This window comes from Lissotriton vulgaris, chromosome 2_1 (assembly GCF_964263255.1).
Source record: "Lissotriton vulgaris chromosome 2_1, aLisVul1.2, whole genome shotgun sequence".
NCBI classification, from domain to species: Eukaryota; Metazoa; Chordata; class Amphibia; order Caudata; family Salamandridae; genus Lissotriton; species Lissotriton vulgaris.
The window spans coordinates 473,174,724-473,189,578 of NC_141687.1; the positions used below are offsets into that span (position 1 = coordinate 473,174,724).

At 48.3% G+C, this 14,855-nt stretch overlaps 1 protein-coding gene across 4 annotated transcripts in view; it reads left to right on the forward strand.

Annotated features, from left to right (window-relative positions):
• Positions 1-14,855, forward strand: part of MYO1B (myosin IB) — a 757,882-nt gene that overhangs the window by 264,658 nt on the left and 478,369 nt on the right. The window lies entirely within an intron of this gene.

Genomic DNA, 14,855 nt, shown 5'->3' on the forward strand with positions numbered 1-14,855 from the left:
GGGTGTATGAGCACCTCCTCTACGCGCTGCAACCCATCCCCTAACGCCAGGAAGTGATCAATGCGGGATAGACTATTGTGGACGGTGGAGTGGAATGTATACTGTCGCAGTGTAGGGTGAACATGGCGCCATACGTCTACCAGCCCTAGTGCCTCTGTGAAGCGCTGAAACCTGGAGGGACCCCCCGGGAGGGCAGTTGCTGGGAGCCTGTCGAGTTGTGGGTCTGCAGTTGCGTTGAAGTCCCCGCCTAGAAGCATGTCTCCCTCGGGGAGGGACAGTAAGAAGTCACCCAGGGCTGGTAACATCACCGAGTGTAATGAAGGTGGGATGTAAACTGAGACTATTGTTAAGGGGCGCCCGTCCCATTGTCCTGCCACTGCCGCAAAACAGCCCTGTGTGTCAGTCCTAGTGCTAAGGGTGATGAAGTTGGAAGATTTTCTGAGTAGGATACCTGTACCCCGGGACCCAGTGGAGAATTCCGAGTGGGCTAACATTTTATACCCCCTTCTGTCCAGGGCCTTAGTAGCGCTACCCATTAGGTGGGTCTCTTGGAGGAGTATTAAGTCAGGTTTGTGACGTTTCACCTCGGACAGAACGAGGCCGCGTTTCACTTTGTCACCTAGGCCGCGCACGTTCCAGGCAAGAAGTTTGAGGGCGGAGCCGCCCATTCGCGTCTCCTCCGCTCTTATTACGTTAGGCTGTACATCCACCATCAGTAAACATCAGAAACATAAACCATCGGAATAGACTCCACCTCCCCAGCAACATTTCAATAAGCATCATAGCACTTTGTACAGTTTGTGATCGATTCTGTGAATGTCCCATAAAAACGAACAAACCCCCCCCTACCCCCCCCACCCTGCCTCCCTGCCAAATGGACTCAGAACTGCCCGCCACCCCAACTTAGCAGAGCGCTTATCCCATGCCAAAAACAGAGTACTTGCGCGTCAGGGGAGAGTGTCCCCCAAAGCAGGCGGTCCCTCTGCTGTCCTCGGGCTGTCCGGGCCAGCGTCCAAGAACGACTTGATGAACGATCGTAGTGGGAGTAGAGCCCAGGTCACACATTCAGTCCCTCACGGTAGTGTCATTCGCCTCCAGCGGCCCCCACGTGGTCCTGCGATGGCGATCCATTTGCGCTGCCCCTGGTCGACGATTGCGAGCCCGGCCGGCTCTCTTCTCCCGTCCTGTTGCGTCGACGGCTGGAAGTGCGGTCCACCGTGCGCCATCCATCCAGCCATTCTCTTGCGGACTCCGCCGAGTCAAAGAACCAGACCTTCTTATCGGCCACCACTCTCAATCGGGCCAGAAACAACATGGAGTACGGCAGTTCTTGGTCGCGGAGTGATTTTTTAACCTCAAAGAAGGTCCTCCTTCTGCGGGTGACCTCCGCCGTGTAGTCCGGAAAGAAGGATATCCGTGAATTTTGGATTTGGATGGGCGGTGCCACCCTGGCTGCCTGGAGGACTGCATCGCGGTCTCTAAAGTTAAAGAGTCTTGCCAGGATGGGGCGCGGGGCGGCCCCCGGCGCAGGTGTCCCTCCAGGGACCCGATGGGCCCGCTCTACTGTAAAGAAGTTGGAGAGTCCCTTCGGGGCCAGCTTTGTCTTTATAAGGTCCTCAACATACAGATCCATGGCTCCCTTTGTTTCCGACTCAGAACTCCCAAGATACGGACATTGTTGCGTCTGGAACGCCCTTCCTGGTCGTCCAGCTTGCTTTTAAGAAGTTTATTGTCCGCCTGCAGTCTCTCCATTGCCACTTGTAGGTCGGAAACGTCCTCTATATATGATTTAGTCACCACCTCCACCTGCTTCACCCTTTCGCTCATTTTCTGGAGGTCGGATCTAATAAGGGTAACCTCGGCCGCAGTCGAACCCACCGTGGCCTGTACCTGCTCCAGTGCTTTCAGTACATCGTCCAGCGTGGCTTTTTTGGTCCCGTCGTTGTCCGCGCCCTTTCCCAGTGATTTGCGCTGCTCAGGTTGAGTGGACGTCTGGTTGTCATAGGCATATTTTCCGAGCTTCGCCTGAGCGGTGGTCTGTCTTGGCCCCTTCCCCGCCATTTTCCCTTTGCGGCGAGACACCGTTTATGATGGAGCGGGCCGGACGCCCGTAGCCGTCCGCTTGGGGGGGGGGGTTATGTAGAAGGTTCAGACTGGGTACAGGCCAGGGGTCGCTGACGATGGCAAGGTGCTGCCGACGACCGCGGAGCTGTTGCGGTCTCGGCAAGTTCAGGCAAGATGGCGACTGGTGCCTCGCAAGTCCCACGGTGTATGTCGAGTGCAGCAAAGGGGCACCACGACGTAGCGCCACTGGATATGCCGCGTGAAGGGTGAAGTGGTCGGCGGGAAGGATTGCCAGCCGGTGGTGTCGAGTGATGTCGTCAGCGGCTACTTCCGGTTGGTCGTGCCGGGGAGGGTAGACTTCCGCCTGGCCCAAGGTTCCACTCGACACCGGTGCTTGCCTCGTGCCACCAGGCCTTTCGTCCGTGAGGGGCGCGGACGAAGTTTCGTCCCGTTGCTGGGGTCTGAGCGCTCCCAAATTTCCCTTGCGTGCGCCGTTCGGTCACCGCACCCAGGACACCCCTTCTGGAATGATCAGTGAACGGATTGGCATGCGGATTGTTGCGGGATGCCGCCTTGCTACGGGAGCCTCTCTAGGTTGCTGCCGCCATCATCGGCTGCTAGCCACGCCCCCCAACCACAACAAGTTTAACCATACTTAATAGCAATTCTTGAATCTGGAAGGAGGTTGGCCTATCCCAATGCGGCAGGAATACAGTCCTTTCAGACAATCCTTCTACAATGTCAACCAGACTGCCAAGTTACAGCCAAAACAGATAAACACCTTCTAGGCATAATTACCTCCTGCAATGTGATATTGCCTCATGCACAACTAAGTTTGCGGCCATTGCAGGAATTTCTAGCGCAAAAAAGGTCTCCAGCGGTTTGTCATTCGGAAGATCTAGTGTTGGTCAGCCACCAAACTTGTTACTCTTCTGTGGTCGAACACCAAAAACATATTGCAGGGGCGGCCTTTTCTCAACCCAATTCTGCAGAAGACCATCACAATGAAAGCTTACCTCATCGGAATGGGGAACACATTTGCAAACCTTAACTGCCCAAGGCAACTTAGAACCCAAACACCAGGGCATTCACATCTGCTGGCAGTTCAACTAGCAGGGTGCAGCAACAAGTCAATGAGTACTCCACCTGCATGGGAACTCAACCCGCAGGCCCTCCACCAACACTTGCAGTGGTGGGGCTTTCCTCAAATAGACCTATTCACAACTGCAGAAAATGCAAAATGCCCAAACTTTGCATCCAGATACCCACAGCCACAGTCCAAATGCAATGCACTGTGGATGAACTGGTCAGGGATATTTACCTGCGCTTTTCCTTTTCTTCCCTTGCTTTGTTTTCTGGTTCAGAGGTTAGGATGAACATATCTCACTCTCATTCTGTTAACACTTAACAAACTTGGTTCATGGCACTTCTGGAACAAGGAAATTGTCTGCTACCTGCTACATCTGCAGAATTGTGGACTGACACTTATTTCCATCAGGCTGCACCTTCCCACTGTGACTGCTTACCTAAAAAATACACATCATATGTCTCTTTTTAAAATCCAGTTATCAAAGCCTTTATGGAAGGCCTCAAAAGGTTATTTCCTCACTAATCCCCCGAGCAACATCATGGACCCTCCATATTGTTCTCACTAGGCTTATAGTTTGCCCTTATGAGCCTCTTCATAAGGGCAAACTATCTTGGAAAGTGGCTTTTCCAGCAGTTTTACTTTATTATGGTGTGTTAGTGAGCTCCAGGAATTAACCATTGAATAACTTTTCTTTTAGGTATATAGAGACAAAGTTGCCCTCCATACTATTCCAGAATTCCTTCCTAAGGTGGTTTTGCAATTCCACCTCAACCAATCAACAGAACTCCTTGTGTTTTTCCCTCAACCAGACTCAGTGGCAGAAAGGGATCTTAACACACTAGATGTCAAAAGAGCTCTCATGCATTACATAGATATAAGAAAACCATTGAGATTGAGACAACAACTATTTGTTACTTTAGTCAAAACCTCACAAAGGAAAGGCCATTCCCAAATCGGATATTGCCAGGTGGATAGTCAAATGTACTTAAACCTTCTATGCTAAAGCACACCAACCCCAATCAGTCCCTTCAAAGGCTCACTCCACTCACAGAAAGGGTGCTTCTTTGGCCTTCCTAGCAAGTATTTAAATAGTTGAAATATGTGAAGCAACTACTTGGTCCACACCTTCACAAAGCAATACTGTGCGGATGTGTTAACTAGACAACTGGCCAAAGTTGGCCGAGCAGTACTCCGTACAGTTTTTCAATTCACTGCAACACCCACAGGTTAGCCAAAGGTTTTTGGAGGACTGCTTTAGGGTCTATGTACAGCATGTGTATCTACAGCATTCACATGTCTCGAACAGAAAATTTTTCTTACCCAGTAGACATTTGTTTCTCTTCCAGGGGATCCTCATCAATAGTCATAAGCACTGAATATTCCCGCCCATGTATGGGACCCCGGAAACAATATAAAAATATATATGTATAAAACACATATATCTCGCTCCACATATATGTATGTATATATATCATTTTTCTCACATCAATGCAGCCCCAAAAACTGAGGCTAAACAATGCAAACACATATACATGAACTGCAATTAGTAAGGAATCAAAAAACACATTAGGTCAAAAAACCCTTGAACTTTGTGTTTTAATGAGTCAAACCACTCATAAATCCTGAAAATTGCTTATAAATAGACATTGTTAGCCCTCAGGCTGCATTGCAAAACAATATCATAGAAAATGAAACCATTTTCACAATAACTGGCACTGTGCCTTTAAGGCAGCCCTGACCCCAGGCTTCCCATCATGCCTCAGGGGTGACAGTTAGGTCAGTTGTTCTTTCCGGCTCCTTCAGTCAGGACCCTGGTGAAACAGCTCCCTTCTTTTTGACTTTCTGTCAAGAAAATACTTAGCTTTTACTAGATTTTTTGGCTTCACTCGACGTCTTTTAGACATAGAGTGCTGTTTGAACACTTTTTGTGCTTAAAAAAGGTATTTTTTCCTGTAAAAAATGCCTTCTCTCTTCAACAACTGTCCTTCATGTGGAAGGAAAAAGGCAAAGACTGACTCTCATTCAGTCTGTATCCTGTGTCTACCAGACTCTCATTCCTCTAAAACCTGTGAACACTGCCAGGTTTTATCTTCAAGGACTCTTAAGGATCGAGAGAGGATTAGAGCTTATGGACTTTCTGAGAGAGGAAGATCTCCCAAGAAGCAGAAAAGTCGGAAGACGCGGTCGACGTCGAGAGGAGCCCCGACTGGTTCGCATTCGACGTCGGGATCGGCGTTGGAGAAGCAGTCGACGGCGACGAAGAAGATGTCTTCAGCGTCTACATCGAAGGTACCTCCGCTTCAGTCAGCGTCGAGAGACAGGTCGCCGTCGCAACGGAAGAGCTCGACGGCGAGCCGTATGATGTCGAAACAGCATCGTCCTGCTGTGACGTCGAGGCATTCTCCGTCGACGTCGGTCCATCGACGTTCGGCGTCGAGTCATCCTCCGTCGACGACTAGCCATGGTCGTTCGACGTCGAGGGAGCCTCTGTCGACACATCATCGGTCGACGTCGATGCAGCCAACGTCGACGCCTGGACGAGAGCGTTCGACGTCGGAGCGGCATCTGGAGTCGAGGCACGCCCAGTCGCCGTCAAATCAACGACGATCGGCGTCGAAACAGCCTCCATCGACGTCGAGCAGACAGCCTTCAACGTCGAAGGACAGCCATCGCCACCCGAGGTCGACGGGGAAATCACGGTCGACGTCGAGGGAGCGTCTACCTGCTCGGCGCTCGGCGTCGATACAACCACCGCCGAGGGATCAGCAAAGGTCTAGGGAGAGAAGTTCTTCGCAAACAAAGAACGTTACTCCTACAAAATCAAAGGAGGTGGTTCGAGACAAGGAAAGTGACTCGGGCCATGTCCAGACTCATGCCCTGGAGCCGCAGTTGGGTTCTCCCGGCTCAGTATCGGCTGCGGAGGTGGGACAATCTCCAGTGCAGGATCCCCCCGCCAAGAGACGGAGACTTGCAGAAGAAAGATCTCGCTCAAGATCTCCTTCTGGATCTATGGTGAGCCTTTTCCTCATCATCCTCATCATCTCGGAGATCCTCGAATGGACGGAGCGGCGCTTCTAACAGGGGGAGGTCCGAATCACCTGCAAGATCGCAACAGGATCGAACGGAACGACCTCTACGGTTGCGTACACCTGAGAGGGATCCCGTCCACAAATCTCCTTCGGTTCATCTTTCCCCAAGGTGGAATAGACCTCTTCACCACTGGGCAAAGGACAAGGAGACGGCAGAGCGCCTAAAACGATATCGAGACCAGCCTCTTCCCCGCAGAGAAAGGTCTCGTTCTAGACACTCAAGCAGGAGGCATTCTCGTCACAGAGAGAGATCTCGTTCCAAGACGCGTTCTAGCAGAAGAACTAGGTCCAGGAGGGCAAGTAGTTCTTCAAGTTCGTCGAGAACACGATCGCACAGGGATTACTCCCCGACTCTTACAAACAGTCCACGCTCAAGAGTGTCTCCAACTGAGGATATCTTCTCATTCCAAGATATCTTGGGCAGAGGAGCCCTGAAACTAGGAGTACCGTTGACAGCTCCACAAGTCAAGACGACTGTCATATTCGAAACCCTGCAACACAGATCAGCACCCAAACCGTTGTTGCCGCTGGTTCCGGGTATAATGGATCACGTGAATGAAGTCTTCCTCACTCCGGCAACGGTGAAGTCCGTTCCAGCGAGGATTCTCAAAAAGTATCGTCCTCCGGAAGAGGATCCTCTGTTCCTCAAAGCTGATCCCCCGCCAGATTCAGTGATCATTACGGCGGCAAGGAAATCCAATGCGGTGGCTTCCTCATCCACGGTACCTCCGGATAAGGACAGCAAGGTGCAGGACTCATGGGGGAGAAGGGTGTGTAACACCTCAGCCTCTTTCCTCAAGGTTTCTAACGCGGAGGCCCTGCTCGGCAGGTATGACAGGTCTCTGTGGGACTCTCTTCAGAAATGTACCGCAAAGCTCCCTGAAGAAGACAGAAAGGACTTTGAGGAGGTTCTGATGGAGGGCAGTCAAGTCTCCAACCAGATTATAGGTTCAGCAGCAGATGGGGCAACTCTGGCGGCACATGGCTATGTGCACGGAGTAACAGCAAGAAGAACATCTTGGTTACGCCTCACAGCATTAAAACCGGAGGCTCAAGCAAGAATCCTGAACCTTCCTTTTTCAGGCACATCTCTCTTTGGAGCGAGTGTGGATGAAGAAATGCAGCGGATGAAGACCGAGTTAGACACTCTCAAAGCGGTGGGACTCGAGAAGAAAAAGGAATTTAAGAAGAAATTCCGTTCGAACAACAAGGGTTATATGAAGCAGAGGGTTCAAACCCCTCAATGGCAGAAAGGCCAGAACCAACAAGGCCAACAAAAGACACAGTACAAAGGCAAGGGCAATTCCAAGGGAAATGGAAACCAGCGCCAAGGCAACAACTTCAATAAAGCGCAGCAGAAGCAATGAGTTTTCACTTCCCCCAGCGCCGTTACCCACTCCACTTGCGCATCACAGAAAAGAGTGGCAGTCCATCACCAAAGATCAATGGGTGTTGTCTACGCTGCAGAATGGATACTGTCTTCGTTTCCATCGTCTACCTCCGCACGTTTCCCCGGTGTCAACATCAAGTCACCAGCTACAAAGGTTAAAAGCAGAAGTAGCTACACTCCTCGAGAAAGAAGCCATCGAGAGAGTTCCGGTGTCACAGAGGGGGAAAGGAGTGTACTCGAGGTATTTTCTGGTCAGAAAAAAGGGCCAGAAGGAAGAATACAGGCCCATTCTGGACTTGAGAACACTCAATCTGCATGTACGAAAAGAAAAGTTTCGCAGGTTGGCACTTCATCAGATATATCCACATCTCAGGCAGGGGGATTGGATGTGTTCGATGGACCTTCAAGATGCGTACTTCCATATTCCAATACGGCAAGATCACAGAAGATTCCTTCGGTTCCGGGTGGGGACCTCTCACTACCAGTTCAAAGTCCTTCCGTTTGGGTTGAAGTCGGCTCCCAGAGTGTTCACCAAGTGTGTCGCAGTGGTGGCGGCAGCTCTACGCCGCAGGGGAGTCTTCGTATACCCATACTTAGACGATTGGCTGTTGAAAGGTCCCACTCCAGGCAATGTAAGGAATCAATTCAAGACATGCCTAGAACTTTGTCAGCGTCTAGGCCTGCATGTCAACTTCAACAAGTCTGTCTCACAACCAACTCAGAGGATCCACTTCCTAGGAGCTCTGCTAGACTCCGAAGTAGGAAAAGTGTTTCCTTCGGAGGAGAGACAGTCTTCGATAGCTCTCAAGTGCCAGCAAGTTCTTCTCCACAGGACCCAGAAGGTGCGGAAGATAGCCTCGCTCTTGGGGTCGATGGCTTCCTGCATCTTCCTAGTACCGAACGCCAGACTTCGGATGCGTCCTCTTCAGCAGGATCTGGAGGACAAATGGGACCAACATTCAGATCAGTGGGACGATCGGATCACTTTGTCGGAGGTTGCTCAATCATCCCTCCAATGGTGGACAAAGAGACAGAACATGCAGATGGGAGTCCTCTTCCATCAGCCGCCTCCAACACAAACGATCATCACAGATGCATCATTGCAAGGATGGGGAGCGCACATGGGACCCCTACAAGTGCAGGGTCTGTGGTCTCCCAAGGAAAGCACTTATCATATCAACTTGCTGGAGTTGAGAGCGGTTCACCTGGCTCTCAAAGCGTTCCTTCCCTCGCTTCAAGAGAAAATGATTCTAGTACAGACGGACAACACCACCACGATGTACTATTTAAACAAGCAGGGAGGAACACGCTCAAGGACTCTGTCTCTGGAAGCTCAGTGCATCTGGCATTGGCTTCTAGCTCGCAAGTTGTCTGTTCAGGCAGTCCACCTCCCAGGAGAGCAGAACGTGAGGGCGGACGCTCTAAGTCGGCACTTCGAAGACAGAGAAGACTGGGTTCTCAACGACGAAGTGCTAGACGACATTTTCCAGTCTTGGGGTCGTCCTTCAATAGATCTCTTCGCAGACGACGAAAACACCAAATGCCCAAGCTTCGCCTCCAGGTTCTATCGACCAGGAACGAGAGGGAATGCTCTGTTAATGGACTGGTCGGGGCAGTTTGTGTACGCCTTCCCACCCCTTCCGCTGATCCCGAAGGTGGTGAGCAAGCTGAACCACTCGTGCACAACGATGATCCTGATTGCACCCGACTGGCCGAGACAATGGTGGTACACAGACCTACTTCACCTATCAGTGTCTCCTCACAAGAGGCTTCCATGCAGGCAGGACCTGTTGTCGAAGATGAACGGGAGGATTCACCATCCCAACCTTCCGTCACTGAACTTGGCAGCTTGGCTCCTGAGGTCATACAGTACGGACACCTAGGGCTTCCACAGGACTGCATGGCCATTCTGAAAGAAGCACGACGCCCTTCCACTAGACATTCGTATGCATGCAAGTGGAAGAGATTCTATATGTGGTGCATGCAGAATGGTCACAATCCGATAAAAAGTCAGGAAGAAGCAGTTCTCCCATACTTGTTGTACCTGACTAAAGCAGGTTTGAAGTTTAACTCCATTAAGGTGCATTTAGCCGCTATTACAGCCTATAGGCGATCACCTTCACAAACTTATTTTTTTCAGCTTCCTGCAGTAAAAGATTTCCTGCAGGGTCTAAAGAAAGTGTACCCTCCTGTTCGGCCTCCTGCTCCGCCTTGGGAGCTGAACCTAGTCCTATCAAAATTGATGGGTTCACCTTTTGAACCTATTCATAAAGCTTCTTTACAGCATATTTCCTGGAAAGCGGCTTTTTTGATAGCGATTACGTCAGCCCGTAGGGTGAGCGAAATTCAGGCCCTATGTACTAAAGAACCGTATACGGTTTTTCATCTGAACAGAGTGGTGCTTAGAACGCATCCTTCTTTCCTGCCTAAAGTGGTGTCTGATTTTCATGTCAATCAGTCTATCTCTTTACCCACTTTCTTTCCTAATCCCTCTACTCCAGCTGAGAGGGCGTTACACTCTCTGGACCTGAAAAGGGTTTTAAAGTTCTATCTGGACAGGTCCAAGTATATTCGACAGTCTGATCAATTGTTTGTTAACTACGGTTCGATCAGGACTGGTCATGCAGCCTCGAAACGTTCTATCTCCAGGTGGATCGTTTCGTGTATCAAGCTTGCTTACCAATTGGCACGGAAGACTTTAGGGCGTTCCCCTAAGGCGCATTCTACTAGAGGTAGAGCAGCCACGGCGGCTTACCTGCAGGATGTGCCCATGTCTGAGATTTGTAAAGCGGCGACCTGGAGGTCTGTCCATACATTTACCAGACATTACTGTCTAGATTCTGACACGAGAGCAGATACCCAGGTGGGCCAGGCCTCCCTGAGGAATCTGTTTAACAGCTAGAGTTTCTTTTGGCTGTTATGATTGGTTGGGTCATGTACTTCTCATTTACCTGCAGGTGGTTGATGGGCTTGCTATTCTATTCAGTGCTTATGACTATTGATGAGGATCCCCTGGAAGAGAAGGATAAGTTACTTACCTGTAATCCTAGTTCTCTTCCAGGGGTATCCTCATCAAAGTCATAAGCAACCCACCCGCCTCCCCAGGTAAATGAGATTTGGTACTGTTTTTTTGTTTTCAATCTTGTGGTGAGCCCTGTCTTCAGGGTTATGCAAAGAACAACTGACCTAACTGTCACCCCTGAGGCATGATGGGAAGCCTGGGGTCAGGGCTGCCTTAAAGGCACAGTGCCAGTTATTATGAAAATTGTTTCATTTTCTATGATATTGTTTTGCAATGCAGCCTGAGGGCTAACAATGTCTATTTATAAGCAATTTTCAGGATTTATGAGTGGTTTGACTCATTAAACCACAAAGTTCAAGGGTTTTTTGACCTAATGTGTTTTTTGATTCCTTACTAATTGCAGTTCATGTATATGTGTTTGCATTGTTTAGCCTCAGTTTTTGGGGCTGCATTGATGTGAGAAAAATGATATATGTACATACATATATGTGGAGCGAGATATGTGTTTTATACATATATATTTTTATATTGTTTCCGGGGTCCCGCACATGGGCGGGAATATTCAGTGCTTATGACTTTGATGAGGATACCCCTGGAAGAGAACTAGGATTACAGGTAAGTAACTTATCCTTGTCTCATATTGTGCTGTAGATTCACATGCCCACACCCTCTTCCCCAGAAAACCTGGGACCACTACAGTAATCTTCCTATTCATTTCTCTTTTGCATGGACATACATCTCTGCATAGCTTCTCCAATCACTACATCCTCACCCGTTGTATGGCAGAAAATAATCTAACAATGGGTCTCCCTGTGGGAGGTTGTCTTTACTTGTGATTTTTTGGGAAGCTATAAAACCTTGGGGTCCTTGATTTCACTGCATTGAGGATTTCTACCTCATTTTCATAATCCAATCATGGGCCTGTGCTTCCTCCACCATTGTGTTGGTAAGTTTAGGAGTGGGGTCCTAACTCCGAGTGTCTTAACTGTCTCTATCTAAGAGGAGTTGCTGGCACTCAGTGTTCTACATGGCCCTATCCATGACCATTATTGCTCCGCCCATAGCGCCTGGTTTTTTAATCAATCCTGTATTTTCCTTCAGGGTTTCTAGAGCCCTCCACTCTGTTTAGATTGTCAAATGTGTTCTTGATGTTGCAATTATTAACATCAATATCCCTAAGGACTGCTTGTTCAAACGCTAGAACTTCACATGGTTGTGACCATGCGGGGGCTGGAAAGTCTGTTTTATCTGCAGACCACTATTCTGTTCCCCCTCTGTGAGGCTATCCTGATTTTCAAAAAATGCATGTCGTTTGATTCTTCCAAAGAACTGCGCTAGCTCAGTGTGGAGATAAAACAAGCCACTCTGTGGACTGGGGACAAATCCCCAACCTTTCGATAAAAAACTCAATTCCTTATTCGGGAGGCCAGTGATACTAAGATTAACTACAATGGAGGGTGCCTGCTCGTGGATAGAGTGAGCTCTTTTTTATTTTTTACTGCCCGTGACCCTCCGTTCGATTTTAACCACACATGTACCTTTGCAATTGTTTAGAAATTCAGTTACGCTGCCTCCAACTATGACCATTTTAACTTGTTGCAAAAAATGTTTTAATCATTGAAGACATTTCAACGTTAAAGTTACCCAGAGTCTATTCTTTGGAGCACAGTGGAACCTATCTTGCCCCAGAGGTCAGAAAGTACAACTGAGTCAGCTTCACCAACTGGTAATTTCAACTCTCCTTTAATAAAATAGTGAAATAGATAAATGAAACATTAGCTCCTATAACGATCTAAACATGGGAAGCAGGTGATCTGCACAACATTGATTAAACTTCTCTTGGTCCCAAAGAAATAAAGAACCGCAGTCTGCGCCAAGAAATGAAGTGGCCTCTGTGGTCTTGTAGGCCCTTGTAACAAGTGCCGGGGCAGCATGTGCTGGCATATACTACTACAATGCCTTTCTAGCTATTTCAGGGTTTCTGGACTCAGGATTACTAGGTTTGCAGATGCCAGGCATGGTAATTCTGTGCCTGTAAATCACAGGATCTGGATATGGAGCTGCTGGTACTGCATGCGCCTACGGAGTTCAGTACCTGGCTTCTCGTCGTCTTGCACTACTCTAGTAAATGGCAGCCTCCCCAGGCACTCCAACAGCCTAATAAGCCTAAGATCTTTCCCCCTACTGCAGTTTAACGCCTGCTGTGAAAATAGATCTGGGATGAGGAATATTTGTCAAAAAGAACCCTATAAAACAGTACTGCTGGGTTACTCCAATCTCTGGGCTCATGAACGCACTCATAATGGCCGAATTTGGTGCTGGCATACCTGCTGGGATCGAAGATTTTCCCCTGCAACAAAAAACTCTGCCATACGTATCGTAGGAGGCGTCAACGTGCATTTCCAGTGGGGAGAAAATGCTTCAATATCCATTGACACAAATGTGCAATGGACAAGCTACACAACTGTGGTCATAGGAATAGAAAACGGAATTTGTGGGAGATAGGTTGTGCTTGCCTAGTCTTGTAATTGGATTGCACTGTTGGCCAATATTCATATCTGTGTGCATATGCACAAACTATACAAGCAAGTGGTGCTTCTTGCCTAGTGTAGTAGAAAGTGAAAATGTGGGCCTGTGTGTGTTACTGTTACACTGAAGTCTGATGAGCAAGCACTAAAAGGGGCGCAACTAGCTGTAAGCCCAAAAAAATACTTGAACTTCTGCCTGTCACAGGTGCACTGGCACCAATGGAGACTTTTTCCTCATGGTATGACCCGGCCCTGTTATTGCTAAATGCTGCTCCTCCATCTTTGCGATGTCCTAGAGAGACCCGTTGGTGGTTCTTTTTGCACGGTGTCGGTGGTGTCCAAGTGTGACATAGCTCGCCAGTGGAAGTCTTCCTTCCCACCCAATATTGTGGAATGGTGTTACATGATGGGCTGGTGCATGAAGTTAGAGGAGGCAATCTATCGCGCATGAGGATTCCTTCGTGAACACAAGAAAATTTCGGGGAGGTGGTGGGCCTACTATAATCTCAGATGTCTAACATGTCAAAGCACTTTTCCCTCTACACTGTTTCCATTTCGGCTGTGAATGCACACTGCTCGGAACGTTGTATTGTTTTATTCCCTTATTTGCAAAAAACAGTAACATTTTGCTTAAAAAAAAGTACTTAAATTCTCGCTTTGTTCAGTTCAAAAGCCACTCTTTATGTACGATTTTCACTTGTACATCCATGAAATGAGGAAACCGGTATATTTAAACACATCATTTGTTAAATATTTGCATTGGCTTTAAGTAGAGCATTGTTGACTGAGAGGAGAAAAACAACGTTTCCCCTGGACTTTGGACAGTGCTCAAAATGGAGTTTCGTGTTTAGTTCAAAGGAACTTGATGATAAAAGATAAGTAATTGCACATATTATTAAAAAGTGTAAGGTAGACCTACTTTTCATAGCAATGGACTAGTTGGTCAAATGTTTTATGAAAACAGTTTTCTGTCTGCTCCTTTTGATACTTTTGTATCACATTCGATATTATTTGTACACAAGTAGTGCAATTACCACACATATGGAAACTGCCCTCACAAAATAAAGCTGGTAATATATGCGACTAACCGCTTGAAGTTGACTCCTGGGGCCTTGCAGGATTGTGGCAGGGGGTAGCATTGCTGACATTCTTTCTTGTTTGTTTTCCTTTACTGGAACGCTAATGCCGCAGCTATTTGTAAACCACAACCTGTCAGTCTAGCCTGGTGAGTTTTAGGCCATGTTAAACTGCAGTGCAGGGGGTTTGTTTTGCTTCTGATAATGTTAATTCCTCCTCCCCTTCGACTCCTGGACTCAGACATGGATTCTACATTTCCTTTTTACTATTTTAACATAATTGTTCAGGGTCCAAGGTCTTACACACTTACTTGGCCAGGAAGGAGAAGGGGGCTCACAATGGACAAATTCCTTTTCCTCACTGTAGGCGGGCCATTGTGTTGCTTTTATGATTAAGAAAGGTGGTCCTGTTGGTGGCTGTGTATACTAGAAACTAAAGAAACAAACAATTCTAGTGGATGCTCTCTGGAATGTGTTGAATCCTGGCTAGCCCTCTGCCTGACAGATATCATGCTGCTGCCCAGACCAGAGGAGAGCCCGGGCATGTCTTTACTGTTCTCCATGTGTTGGATCACAAGCTCATCTGCAGTCATTTG